Below are 15,475 nucleotides of genomic sequence, written 5' to 3' on the forward strand. Positions count from 1 at the left end.
GCTGTCTCCCTCATCCATCATTCATACCAGCTGGTTCGAACCTGGTGATCAGGAACTTTACTGGAATACAGTAAGAACACAATAAATGTTTGCAGAAATAAATCATACAATTAGAGAAGAAATAGCATCACGCTTAATTTCAACAGGTAAATTTTCTTTTGTCTTAAGAGCTTTAACACATTAGACCTAAAAACACATCCCAGTTCTTAATAATATACAATTTTGTACACCTCCCTAGCCTTTGTGAATCTCCTGAAATATTTTGAACTAGAGTACAGGAGGATCATATATTTCATATTTCTCAAAGCATCTCCAATTATGAGCATAGAAGAGGTGCTTGGTAGACCTTTAAAATTTGTTTCTTTTTGGTTTCCTAGACCCAGTTCCAACATGTGGAGGAGAGGGGGTTTCCTACACATGTCACAAACAATTCTCTAGACACCTGCTGGGTGCCTGACAATTAAATCAATGTTGATATCATATGCCTGACAGAATCAGATTCCACAGGTTAAGAGTTCAGTCCTACAAGACTGCCCCCCACAAACACCCACACTTCAGATGCCAGTTGCAAGCCCAGGTTGTTACCTGTAATTACGATAAACTGGGTAAAAATCAGAGGTTCACAAGACCCCCTCCTGTGTTCAATTAATTTGCTAGAAGGAACTCACAGAACCAGGAAACCTGTTTACTCATTAGATTACTGGTTTATTATAAAAGGATGTAACTCAGGAACAGCCAGATGCACAGGGCAAGGTATGGGGAAAGGGCATGGAGTTCCAGGCCCCACTCTCCCCAAATCTCCACATGTTCATCGATCCATAAGCTCTCTGAACCCTCTCCTTTGGGGTTTTTAGAGACTCCATTACATAGGCATGATTGATTATATCATTGACCATTGGCAACTGAACTCAATCTCCAGTCTGTCTTCCCTCCTCAATGGTCTGGGCAGGGAAATGGAAGTTCCAACCCTCTAATCACATGTTTGGCTCTACTGGCAACCAGACTCAACCAGGTGCATTCCAAAAGTCACCTCATGAGCATAACAAAAGACATCTCTAAATTTGCAAGTAACTCCAATTTAATCTTTTCCCTTAATTCAACTAATTTTTGAAAGCTAAGTAAATTTATTTTCAAAGTTACTTTGGGCTAAGCAATTACCTCTGTAAAATCTCTTATTGGATATGCTATTTATATTTCCCTATTCCACATTAAGACTTAAAATTGAATGTTGAGGGCTTCCCTGGTGGCGCAGTGGTTGAGAGTCCGCCTGCCGATGCGGGGGACGCGTGTTCGTGCCCCAGTCCGGGAAGATCCCACATGCCGCAGAGCGGCTGAGCCCGTGAGCCATGGCTGCTGAGCCTGCGCGTCCGGAGCCTGTGCTCCGCAACCGGAGAGGCTACAACAGTGAGAGGCCCGCGTACCGCAAAAAAAAAAAAAATTGAATGTTGATATAAAACCTATTAACATCTTGATTTACTAGCTGTGTGGCCATCACATCCCTCAGCTCCAAGTGCCACCATTCACATTCTAGCCCCTGTGGTCATCACTGAGGTGGTCCTGAGTGGGTATGCATTACACTTTAGGGTAGCTTACTGTGACTGCTCACCAACTGTGTTTCCACTCCTTCTGAGCAGACTGCTTGATGTGGCCATGGCATTCCAGCCTTTGTTAATCTGAGACGTGCCACTTCCAATAGGGCTTTTAAGGGGGAGAATCGGCCTCCTGCAATATCTCTTTTCCCTCCACAGTCTTGGTGTACATATCAACAGGTCCTAAGGGATTGCAGAGCCCAAAGATAGAGGGAGCTTCCTTGAACTGCCACATGGAAGGAAGCCAGCCACCAATGCCACCAATCAGGAATACCTGCCTTGGACTCTTATGTTAACAAGAAATAATTTTTGAGTTTGTGTTTGTTTGTGTGCCCATTACTCATTTTGGGTTTAGCTTCCCAAACTCATTACAATCTAAGTAATGCAGAGCAGGCTGGAGACCAGGGTTTGAGCTTGTGGACGTTATTTTTCTTTGTGAAATGGAGATGATGGTACTTGTCAACAACCCTTCACAGGGCTACAGTGAGGAGCAAAATCAAAGTGTTTGTGAAACTGTTTTTAAAAAATCAGAAACACAATACAAAGTATCAGCTAACATGGAAGCTAAAAAAACAAAGCAAAACAAAAACCAAATGTGCGTTCCACTTTTAGCACGTATATAGGATTTCATAGAATGCAACAAGTACCCTGATAAAGGTAATCACAACACAAATGGAAAGTTCAAGCTGCTGGGCAATGGTTAAATGCTGAGTTTTCAATGAAAGGCAAGAGAGCACAGCATCCCTTGTTAATTAAAACTTCTGATCGGATGCTGAAAACTCCCAAAGTGTACATTAACTAATGCCTAAAGGTTCTGGGAGCACCAGACTAGGAACTTGTCTTTTCCAAGACATGAGTCATTCTCCCAAGAGTGAAAAATTTCAAGGCGACTAAAACTCTCTGCCTGGGAGAAGCTTAAAAGTGCGTTCTGCTTGTGTTTCAAATCAGCATAGCCAGCAAAAGAACCGCCTGCTATTCTTTTCCATTATTCACATTTTCCTTGCTTTTATCAGCACGTGTGGACGCAGAGAGTGTTCGCATAGCATCTGCTGGCCACTGCTGAAGTGGGAACACCCTCTTACATCATAGGAGTCTACAGAATGTCCTTTTTCAGCCTGGGAAAAATTGCTAGTAAACTGCAGCAATAGAACCTTTCTATTTCTGCAAGGTATCGCGTCGTTGCCTAGTACGACACATGTAGCATCTCAGTACAGGCCAAAGGGTTAAAGAGCCAGCTGCATTGAGGGAATAGATTGATCTCAGGGACTGACGCACAGGATGTTTCTTTATAATTTCAGAGATATGGGCACCATATGTGTGAGACTTTCTGAGACAATCCCCAATTCAAATACTCTGTTTCATAAGCAAACCCTCCTTCTCAGACATATGGTTTATTGCTAAATTGGAAAATATGGTTAGTTTCACCCCAGATCATTTGCTGATAGAAGACTTAGAAATCTACCTCCCATAAAGAGTGAAAATATAAAACTTGGATTTTTTTTGCCCAGGATTAGACTTTAGTCTATTAATTGATTTTTAAGTTGCTCTTGGACTTGATACCAATTATTCACCAAGGACTAGTCTTCACAGAATTCTAGGCCAAACCAAGTGTTAAAGAATAGCTTGGTGCACCTTAATGTAAACTCCACAAAATCAACAGATTTTATATATATTTTTTTCACTAATGTGCCCCAAGGACATAGAACATTGCCTGGGTTATGGTTGGTATTCAGGAAATAATTGCTGAATGATAGATGTGACTTTATTCCTAAATATCATCATTGGCATCATTATTATGTCAGCTAACTTTTTTCATCATTTATTAGGCAACAGGCATTTAATTCAAGTTTTGTTTACTTGAATAGCAAAATTTTATTTAAGTTTAATAACTTTAGGGGATAAATATACTGTTAATCTCATGTTACAAATCACATATACATATGACAAGGCAACCAAGACTGAGTATTTAGGTAACTTACCCCAAATCACACAACCAGGAGTAGGGTTCACACGGTGGCATAATGCCAGGTGACTAGACTGTCCTCAGTAAATAAATGTTGGCTGAACAGATGTGAACCTTCATGACAAAATAGGCAACATCCTTTTGCTTCTGATTAATAAACATGTGTGTAAGGAAAGATTAGAAAAGAACGTTGAAAACTGTTTTCCTGCTGTAATGGAAAAATGGATATCATGTACTCAGGTACAGATACAACACCAGCCTGTACTCAGAGGAGATTGCTGGGGTCCTATACCTTCCTATGTGCGTACAGTCAAAAGGGACCTGGAGTGATGTTGTCCGAAAGGGAGCTGGCTGGTGGTTCCACCTACATGGCAGCAGTGATGCTCTTAATGCCAACAGTCAAAATCCTGTTTAACCATAAGAGAGGCGCTTCGGTTTCCATTGGTTCCACCTGTAGAGCAGATATAAGCCTTGCTGTTTGCTCGTATACCCCAAGTGGGACTCTATAGGTCATTGGGCATCAGAGACCTTTCCTCCCCTTGACCTTCCTTGTATTAACCAGACAGCAAATGGCGGATGAGAGAGAATACCAGCTGCTTTCACTGCCCTAGTGCAGTGGTGAGAACCGAGTTCCCTCAGCTTTCATTAAGGGGGCCTTCTGTTTTGGATCAGGGAGAAACTAAAGTGAATTCAAATGAGTCAAGTCAGCATCTAGGAAAGGCTGCAGGCATTATGCCAAGTGATACCTCTTCTGAGAGGCCCTAGCTTACCACTCCTTCCAAAGTGTTTCCTCCAGTAAATCAACTATACTCCAAAAAAAAGTTTTTTAATAAAAGGAAACATTTTTTAAAAAAAGACTCCTCCACCCTGCCCTCTCTTCACTCCCTGTCACTCTCTCTTCTGACCCTGTTTGATTTTCTAAGTTACACTAAGAACACTCTTTGGCCATAGGGACTTGCGTATCTCAATTAACTGTGTGTTCCTGTATCATAAAACAAGGTGTGGCACACAGTAGGTACTCAATAAACACATTTTAAATAAGTGAAAAAATCATGTGGACCCACGTTGTCAATGCAGACTGACAGAGCACAGGGCCCTCCTCTATCTTTGCTGCAGGGGCAATGAATATGCTGAGCCCTTAAGGGTATCCTTCATCCAGCAGGTTTTTTCCTTCTTTTAAAACCAGTTCTATGATTTCTTGCCCAGCTATTTAAAGGTCATGATTGTAGAGGGTACCAGACAGGCTCTACAAGACCTTTGGGTAACAGACTTTAAAAAGGCAAATGGGGGCTTCCCTGGTGGCACAGTGGTTGGGGGTCCGCCTGCCGATGCAGGGGACACAGGTTCGTGCCCCGGTCCAGGAGGATCCCACGTGCCGCGGAGCGGCTGGGCCCGTGAGCCATGGCTGCTGAGCCTGCGCGTCCGGAGCCTGTGCTCCGCAACCGGAGAGGCTACAACAGTGAGAGAGACCCGCGTACCGCCAAAAAAAAAAAAAAAAAAAAAAAAAGGCAAATGGTCCCTAACAGCATTTCCTGAAATTATAAGTTGTAGTCTGAGTAATCTTATGAGTTCATGGGTCAAGTTTGGAGCATGAGGGATAATGAGATCATCTTTTTTTCCATTTAAACTCTAGTTGTCTTACAATATTTATTGTCCATTAATCTACACTCCGCTTTGTGTTTAGTGCTAATGACTTGTGAGTGTGTGTGTGTATGTGTGTGTTTGGGTGTACACACCCACATATATTGGCCTCTGGAACCAGACTGAGTTGGAATAGACTCCTGACTATCTTAATGGTTTCTTTTAAAGATTGGGTAACCTCAAACAAGCTACATAATACTTGTCATCTTCAGTTTCTTCATCTATAAAATGGAACTAGTCATATGGACTTCACCTAATTATGAGATTAAAAGATGGAGCTCATTTAAATACCTAAAAAGAAATCATCAGCAGAGCTCAGTGATGTCGGCTCTCTGCCGGTTAATACCCTGCCAGTACCTACCTAATCAGCCTGACTCTCCTCCCCTTTAAGCTGTTGTTTGTTAGTTAACAAGGGGTAACTCTGGCATAATGGAAAGAATAACAGGGCAGGGAAGAAATGGATTCAAGCCCAAGTTCTGCCTCATATTAACCATCCAACTTTAAACAAAGCACTTGAGGGGTCTATGAATGAGAGCCATGTGTCCTTGGACAATTAATATCCCTGACATCAAATATTTTGGGGTATAATTCAATTTGTTCATTTTAATGATTTTAACCAGGGCTGAGTGTCTAGAAGAAGGATGGATGCAGGCTGCACTGTGGGCAGTCTCATCATAGTCACCTGAACAAGGGTGAATGCAAAGAGCAAACTGATATTGGGATCTGCTCTCTGAGCCTCATTTCCTCATCTGCAAAATGGGAATGATACCTTTTGCAGGCTTACTGTAACCAGGTAAGGAATACATATATTTATTGCAGCGTTAATGGGATATTAATGGCTTCAATATCTTAACATAAAGGAACAGTTACTCTTGCACAAGTAACACTTGCACTTTCTACTTCTGCGAGGTATCTCGTTGTTGCCTAGTATCACAGTACAAAGGGGTAAAAGGCACATTTAGAGGAAGCTTTACTGAGGGAATAGATTGATCTCAGGGACTGACACGCAAAATCTAATAAAGACAAGATCAATGTCCTTTTACTTGTAGCCAATATTTAAACAGACAAAAGCACAAAGGACAACAGGAGATATTTTTTAAAATGTTTGTTTAGTGAATGCATGGCTCAAGATCACATCTAATATAAATAAATAGCAGAAATGGTTTTAGAACACAGGTTTTCTTTACTCGTAAACTGGTGTCGTGTGGGAGGAGGGGGAAATAGGCCTCAAGTCATGTAGAATGATTAGAATTAGGAATATTTACTTAGGCAGGTGACACTAGCAAGGCATATGGAAATGTACTTCTTTGTAACAAGACATATTCTGCTTGTGACCATTTGTCTGCTAACAGTGGATTAGAAAGCATGGTGAGCAAAAGATCAAAAAGCAGTGGTTCCCAAATGTTGATGTACATCCAAATCACCAGGGAATCTGTAAATATTACTGATGTGTGGCTTCTGAAACATTCCCAGTTAATTGGCATGGGGTGCTACAAGGGCATCAGGAGTTTTTAAATCTCTTTAAGTAATTCTAATTGTGACAAAGTTTGGCAATCCCTGGCTTAAAGTCTATGAAAACTTTCATGATCTCATTTGCATTGTTATACATCCCTCAGATGTATTGCCTCTGCTACCGTCCTCAACTAGAAATCCTAAGAGAAGTACCCAGATGAAATCTCCCAGCACTCTACACGTTAGAGCACATGACCCTCCCCTTCTCCCTTTCTGACCTCCTCTCCCTCTCCGGCTTTGAAGCTGGCCTTTGTCTTTCCAGTCCCACTGCACTTACTCTAGCAGAGACCTGGACCAGAGCTTGCAGGGTTAGGCAATACACCTTCCGACGACCTTGTCACCTGAGCTGTCTCTGGATCCAGAGCTTTACATTTCAGATTTCTCTTCATTTGCACCAGCTGTATTGAGCAAAGACTTTCTAAGATGTCCATTCTCCCAACTGCCCTATTGGTTCCTGAATTTTGCCATCCTAAACTTCATCCTAAAGTTCGCTGTGGCAAAGGGGGAAATTACAGGAAGACTTAGCATGGAATCCTAGCTCTACATGTTCCTGCATCATGGGCCCTGTCTCTATAGGTCATTCCCCATGTAGCCATATATACCACAATGCCAAATTTGTTCATGAAATCTTTCCTGATCTCTCTCAATCAGATGTGTTTTCTCCTCAGTGTGAACCCCCATAAAACTTGACTAACCCAGCTGCAGTATAGTCCAGCTCAAGGGTGTTATATTCAAGAATTCCTGTATTAAATTTCATCCACTCTCCTTATTAACACTGTGACTTTGAGTGGGTTACTTAAGCTTTCTGAGGCAAGGTTCCTTTTTTTCATAAAGTTTTCTTTGGTGGGCAGGAGGGATACTAGATATAATGTATGTCAAGTATCTACTTCAATGCCTGAAACGTATTAGACATGTGATAAATAGTTGCTATTACTTTCTTTATGGGCCAGATTGCATTTTGCCTTATACTGTGGTTATTTAAAAACTTCTTTCAGGGACTTCCCTGGTGGCGTGGTGATTAAGAATCCTCCTGCCATTGCAGGGGACATGGGTTCAAGCCCTGGTCCGGGAAGATCCCACATGCCACAGAGCAACTAAGCCCGTGCACCACAACTCCTGAGCCCGTGCTCTAGAGCCTGCGTGCCACAACTACTGAGCTTGAGCTCTAGAGCCCGCGAGCCACAACTACTGAAGCCCGGCGTGCCTAGAGCCCGTGCTCCGCAACAAGAGAAGCCACCATAATGAGAAGCCTGCGCACCGCAACGAAGAGTAGCCCCCGCTCACCGCAACTAGAGAAAGCCCACGTGCAGCAACAAAGACCCAACACAGCCAAAAATAAATTAAAAAAAAACCACTAAACTTCTCTGAGTATGCTTTTTCTATGATGAATTCGATTTAGATATGCACTACATCTTGTTCATTTTTAAATAAACTGCAGTACAGATTACGCTTTTAAGAGACATTCATTTCTAAATATTTTATTATTTAAATTGAAAAATATTTGAATTTGACCTTGTATTTATTTTGACTCATATATCAGTGACATTTTCTTAGATTGTAAGGCAGTATATATATAAACTCCACATGTTATAGCTAACATTAAGTTATAGGTAACATTCAAAATATTATTGAATTTAAGGTATATGCAGTGGGATGATACTAAGTCTATGCAGATTGCTGCTACAGAGGAAAGGATTAAAACCAAACTGGGGTGATGGAAATGATTTTCCTGCAGGGAGCTGTCCCCCCATTCAGCTGTCCTAGCACTGCCACCGGTTCTGTCCTTACAGCCTCTTCGTGGAACACAGCTTGGGTGTGCATGGATAAAAAGAGAACCCAGAAAGGGACAATGGGGTTCATGCTCTATTCTGCAATTACATTAACTCATAGCTCCCACATTGTATAAAACTCAAGAAGTTAATAATGTAACATGCTACTTGTTCTTAGATTAAAAATATAACTGTGGGGCTTCCCTGGTGGCGCAGTGGTTGAGAGTCCGCCTGCCGATGCAGGGGACATGGGTTCGTGCCCCCGTCCGGGAGGATGCCACATGCCGCGGAGCGGCTGGTCCCGTGAGCCATGGCCGCTGAGCCTGCGCGTCCGGAGCCTGTGCTCCGCAACGGGAGAGGCCACAACAGTGAGAGGCCCGCGTACCGGAAAAAAAAAAAAAAAAAATATATATATATATATATATATATATATATATATATATATATATATATAAAACTGTGTAATATAGCTTTGCTAAAGGGGATCTCCCCATTAATCCATAGATAAGGCCTTTCTTCACAGTGCCAATGATAGAAAATAAATGAATCAGTGACAGGCATGAATTTAACAATTCAAGAAATATTTCTTCAAAATAAACTTAGCTGATAAAGAAACCATGGGCAAAAAAATATTTATGAAATTCAACATCGTGGGACTATTCTACAGACTTAACATTAATGATTAGTTTCAATATGACTTACTTTCTAGTAAGTCTGTTACTCATTTGTTGCACAATTCTTGTTTTCCAGGAAGGTAGCTGACTAAACGTTTTGTGGAGAGTGACATTCAAATTTGATGCTAGTCACTGATTTAAGACCTTGAATTCTTATAAACACCATAGCTTTCTCTGATAAGAAAGGATTCAGTTCTAGGTACAATACAAGTAATTCTGGTAATTTACATGTCAACACTTCTACAATAAGCTTTTCTGTTCACCCAACTCAGATGTTATATAAATAAGAGAAAGAAAACAGGAGAAATGATATCCTCATTATAATGCTCTAATCCAGAAATGTATCAGAATTTTGAATTATTAGCCCCAATATTGCTTAATGCATACACAACTACATATACTAAAATTTGTACTTCAAAGAGTTAAACTTTATTGAAAATTTAAAAGAATAGCCAAAATATTAGGAAAACCTTTGGTGGGATATGATAAGTATTTAAAAAAAAAAGACAGTATTTCAGCTGCCTGAGTAATCTTATTTAGCTTCTAGAATAATGCAGTGAAAACTAATGTAATGAATGAGTCAATTTGCACAAATTGGAATGAAAGGAAAAACAAAGTTTAGAAGTGAAGAGTTCTTTTCAAACCGATTCTGTCACATTTTCAATTGTATCTACAAATAGTTTGATGGGCATAACTATTTGTTCTACCCAATTCTATGTAAATACACATTTTAATTTTTAGCCTTTCATCATTGGCATGTTTGAATGTGTGCTGACCTTTACAATATTTTGTTAAAATGACCTTTTCAAAAAATCTCAATCCTGTTTTAAACCTTCAAAGGCACATTATCCTATGCCTTCACTACAATAAGAAATCTGCCGGAAAAAAGCCTTGAAATCTACAGTGGGCCGTGAAGTTGTTCTTATCTGTCGCTTCCCTTTTCCAGCAATGTTCAGCTACCGACTTCCTTGGCTTTACTCTAAGGCCGAGCTGAAAGTGTATATATACTCAGGCCTCAAGTTGGGGAAGCCCTCGGTCGCCAATCAGGACTTCCCGACCTATTGCGTCACACCTCCCCCCTAGGTGTGACGTCAAAGGCAATCCCAGGCCAGTCACGTGGGTTGGAGTAGTGTAGCCTTTCTGGGCAGCTGTTAGGGAGACACCCGGCAGCAATGGCCCCCAAGGGTGTGGAACCGGGCAGGGAGGAGCCAGCAGAGCTCCTACACCCACCTCCTGGGAGCAGGGCTGTAGCAGCTCAATCCAGCCAGAGGCGCGTGGGGTTGGTGACTCCCAAGTACTTAGCGCGGGCGTCTGGGGGATGGAGGGAGCGGCCGCGGGAAGCTGGCACCTAAGGCTGTGTAATAGGACCCAGGTCTTGAAAACCCTCCTCCCCAGGCACCGCCTCTCAGCTCCCAGCCTCTCTTTCCAGCCTTCATTATCCCTTCAGAGCCACTTCCCCTCGGCTGCGTATCCTCAGCCTGAGGAAAAGCCTCTAGCCTCTCAGTCCTCGCTCTCACACAGACCCTCCTTTCAGACCCGCCCTCCGGTTCACAGGGACCCATTTTGTAGACCTCGCTCGCGCTGGGCGGGAACCACCGTGACGAATTCCGCCCAAGGTGTTGATTATCCATCCCAACCTAGCCTCTGGCTCGCCTCCCACCTTCACCCCGGCTCCCACAGCCCATCCCCGACCCGGGGCTGGGCGCTCGGGAAGGCACCCCCAAATCCCCACCCGACTGTGTCCCGCGCTGCAGCTGCGGAAAGAGGCGCCAGCGTGCTCTTTGCCACGTCGGAATTGGCTCCCGGGACGCTGCAGCTGCTTGCGCGCAGCACGCGGTCCCCGCGCACGCCCTGCCCTCGCGGGCCGGCGGGCAGCCCTGCAGCCAAGAGGAGGGATGCGCGCCCTCCTCTCGCTCGGGTCTCCGAGTGCCACTGCTTGGGTCAGGGACCCCAGACCGTATATGGCTTCTGGAGCCGAGCTGAGCCCGGACAGACCCACAGTGACACTTTAATGGGGTGCAGGGAGTGCAAAGGAGGGAGGCCAGGGGAAGACGGGGAGTGGCCGAACGAGGCCGGTAGCTTGCGAGGAGGTGGCGAAGGACCCTCCTTCTCTGGGGCCAGAGCTGGGACGCAGGATCGCTTTAACCCTTTGCATTCCAAGTAAGAAACAGGCTTCCCACTTGCAAAACGCGCTAGGCTGTACAGGGCTTTCCTTCCCACAGATAATGTGTGGGAAAAAAAGAAGAGAAGTGATGGGAATAAGGGGGAAGGGGGAGGCTGCGCGGAATGCATTTTCCATACACAGTGGAAATTCTTGTTTCCTAACTCGTGAGCCCCTCTGCAGCTCGGGAAGATGCGGAATGGAAAAGTACATCCAAGGACTTGCAGCCTTTCCCAGGCAAAGAGGTTACCTGTGTTCCAGAAAGGCAGCGGATTTCTGGCGAGCGCCGCAGGGATGGGAGAAAACAGAGGAAATGTTGCTAAGCCGGACAGTGATCTGAAATATCCCCTGATTTGCAGTATGTTGGAAATTTTCAGACCTCCAACTTTTCTGTCGAAAACGGACTTAAATTTGTTTTTAACTCTTAACGTGAATAATGTCTTCCCTCTCCCTGGCCTATTCGAGGACCCTCGCCGTTCACCAAATCGCGCCAGTGTAACGTACCTTGTTCAGCTCTTGGTCATAAAGTTGTCCTCAGCCTGTCTGTGTGGTCCCGGAGGGTCGGTGGCGGGCAGTTTCCAAAACTGAGGTAATAGGAGATCAGATGAATTTGAGACGACCGGCCAAAAAAAATAAAAAAATTAAAAACAACATTTAAAAAGGATGGGGGAGTCTTAAATGCTTAGGTCTCCCTCACTTAAAAAAAATCACTAGTATTTTTTAATATTTCCGTTGCACTTCAATCTTCTAACTCTTAAAGAAAATGTTATCTGTGCTTTGAAAATAAATTAACTTTATTTTATTTTATGCTCTAGTTCCCCCTCCCCTAATATCGGAAAGTCTCTTCTTCGTATTAAAAAAAAAAAAAAAAGCCTGGTGAAAACTCAGCAGAACCCAGGAAGCGTAGAATCGGGAGAAAGTCTTTGGCTGGGGCTGGTTCAAGTCCCTGGTTCAATGGGCTGCTGGAAGCCAGGACTGGGTAATTCTTTCCAGACGTCTTGACTTCTCCTTCCTCGCGGTTGTTGCCTTTCTGCCTCCTCCAACTTAAGGGGGTCTTAACAAGTGAGCTGGTGGGTGTTTTAATAGGGCGGAGGAGGGAGTGGGGGTGAGGGGAGTGGAGAAGGGAGGTGCGGACTGGGGAACCCGGAGGGGAGGGAACTGGGAGCGTGGGCGGGCGGGAGACGGGGAGGAGGAGAGGCAGAGAGAAATTGGCCATTCAAAGCTCTCTCTGAGCTAGCGGCCGGTTCTAAACGCCAATGAATTCAATTAACTTGATTGCAAACGTGTGCAGAGAAATGTTGTGCACACATGCTGGCCACCACCTGATTCCCTCCTTTCCTCCAGCAGTGGAGCCGGGAGGCCACGCTGTGTAGACTGACTTCCTCTGAGCTACAAGGATTCCCACTTCGCGATGCCCTGCCAGTTCTGTTTAAGTAATTTGCTTTAAGACCAAATGGTGCCCTTAGGCTACGTAACTGCCCTGGGGAGAGAGAGCTGGGAGGTGTGTGTGCGTGTGTGCGTGTGTGTGTATGTGTGTATGCGTGTGTATACACCTGGAGCCTCCGAAAGCCGGCTCAAACTCTAATAAAAGATCCGTGACTGCTCTACCACTTGTTAACCCTTTCTTCCCACCAACTCAAAAGTTTCTGAGCTGATGTCTAGTGTCAAAAGTCCCTTTTACATGGAAGTTTCGCTTTGGGTGAGCGAAAAAGTACAAAAATAATTGTATTTTTTCTTAACCTGGTCCCCTAACATTAAAATACGCCAACAGCGAGCATTATAAAGAAAATAAAAACCGTCCTCTAGAGGACTCCAAAATAGCGCCCTTAAAAAAGCTATTTTAAGGGAATGTCTTAAGTGACTTTTGCTTCTCGCGAGCCTTTTAAACAGATAACGAGTCAAAATACTTATTTTTGCTTCGTAATGGTCTTTCCTCATCTTTCTTCCAATGACCCAAGGCTGGGAGTTAATTTTCTCTGTTCCTTTTTTCCCCTTTCTTTATTTCTCTTTGGTCCTCGCCAGCAAGCCTCCTGATGACTTCAAATGGACAGTAGGTGGCACTGTTTAGGAAAAAATGAAAGGGAGCTTACAAATTAACTATTTCGGTTTTTGGAGATTTCCTGGAAGTTACTATAGGATAAAAGAGATTTCTTTTCTTTTCTTTCTTTCTTTATTTTTTTTTCTTTTCCTCCAAGGTTCCTTTGAGGAGTGGACTTCCTTCGAACTCGACTAGGCCTTGAAAACTGAGTTCTTGCTCCTTATCATGTATCTTCTACAATAATGAACAAGTCAAAACAGAAAAGTCAGTAAACTGGGAGCGATGCTTTTCAACACGTCTCACAAGATGTGGTGTAGGGGGCTGTGATTAGAGGTCAAGAATTTTACTACAACACCAGGTGTCAGCCCGTCCCCAGGGACCAACCTGCAAAGTACTACGGTTTCCGACGCCCCCACCTTCACCCCACCTCCACCCCCTCACCTCCACCCTACCTCCACCCCCTCATCTCCACCCTACCTCCGCCCCATCACCTCCACCCTACCTCCACACCCTCACCTCCACCCTACCACCGCCCCCTCACCTCCACCCTACTTCCGCCCCCTCACCTCCACCCTACCTCTACCCCCTCACCTCCACCCTACCTCCGCCCCCTCACCTCCACCCTACCTCTGCCCCCTCATCTCCACCCTAGCTCCAACCCCATCACCTCCACCCTACCTCCACCCCATCACCTCCACCCTACCCCACCCCCTCACCTCCACCCTACCTCCACCCCATCACCTCCACCCCCTCACCTCCACCCTACCTCTACCCTCTCACCTCCACCCTACCTCTACCCCATCACCTCCACCCTACCTCCACCCTATCACCTCTACCCTACCTCCACCCTATCACCTCCACCCTACCTCCAACCCCCTCACCTCCACCCTACCTCCACCCCATCAACTCCACCCTACCTCCAACCCCCTCACCTCCACCCTACCTCTACCCTCTCACCTCCACCCCACCTCTACCCCATCACCTCCACCCCTCCTCTACCCCATCACCTCCACCCTACCTCCACCCCATCACCTCCACTCTACCTCCAACCCCATCACCTCCACCCTACCTCCAACCCCTCACCTCCACCCCCTCACCTCCACCCTACCTCTACCCCCTCACCTCCACCCTACCTACAACCCCATCACCTCCACCCTACCTCCACCCCATCACCTCCACCCTACCTCTACCCTCTCACCTCCACCCTACCTCCACCCCATCACCTCCACCCTACCTCCACCCCATCACCTCCACCCTACCTCTACGCTCTCACCTTCACTCTACCTCCTCCCCATCACCTCCACCCTACCTCTACCCCATCACCTCCACCCTACCTCTACCCTCTCACCTCCACCCTACCTCCACCCCATCACCTCCACCCTACCTCCGCCCCATCACCTCCACCCTACCTCCACCCCATCCCTCCACCCTACCCCTACCCTCTCACCTCCACCCTACCTCCACCCTACCTCTACCCCATCACCTCCACCTTACCCCCACACACAGCAGTTACACCTCTGAGAAGTATTACCTTGGCCTGATGAGTTCACACCTCTGCGGGGAAACTCACTTACTAATTTTCTCCTGCAAACCTTGAAGACTTCAGGCTTTGTTTGAACCCTGCCTTAGGTGGTCAACTCTTGAGAAACTGGTTTAAATTTCAGAGCCCATGTTCGTCTCACTGAATCAGACTCCGGCTTTGTGATTTTTAGTTGTATGGTGATTTTTACATGCTAAGTTATAATTTAAAATATATTATCTAACATATGTACTCTTACATGTAATGTGAATTAAACTGGCTTAGAAGTAGGGTGGAAATTGTGGGATGTCAAGTGTCTAGCTGTGGATCCCCACAAAGGAACACAACCTCACCTCTAAATTTCCATGAATATTATATGTAATGCAAGATTGTTCATTATTTCTTGGTAGCATTTAACTGTTACTGTGCTAAGAGTTCAAGAAATGAGAACGTTCAGTAAAATTGGGTTTCTTTTCTTAAAAACACACTTGTTGTTTATCCCCTTCTACTTGTAATTCATGATTCATAAAGCAAAAGTAAAATGTCCCCTAACTATAGATGAATATAAAAGCTAATTACACATTCATATATTTCTATCAGTCTCTTCCC

The sequence above is a fragment of the Delphinus delphis genome, chromosome 17, assembly GCF_949987515.2.
Source record: "Delphinus delphis chromosome 17, mDelDel1.2, whole genome shotgun sequence".
In the NCBI taxonomy this organism is placed as follows: domain Eukaryota; kingdom Metazoa; phylum Chordata; class Mammalia; order Artiodactyla; family Delphinidae; genus Delphinus; species Delphinus delphis.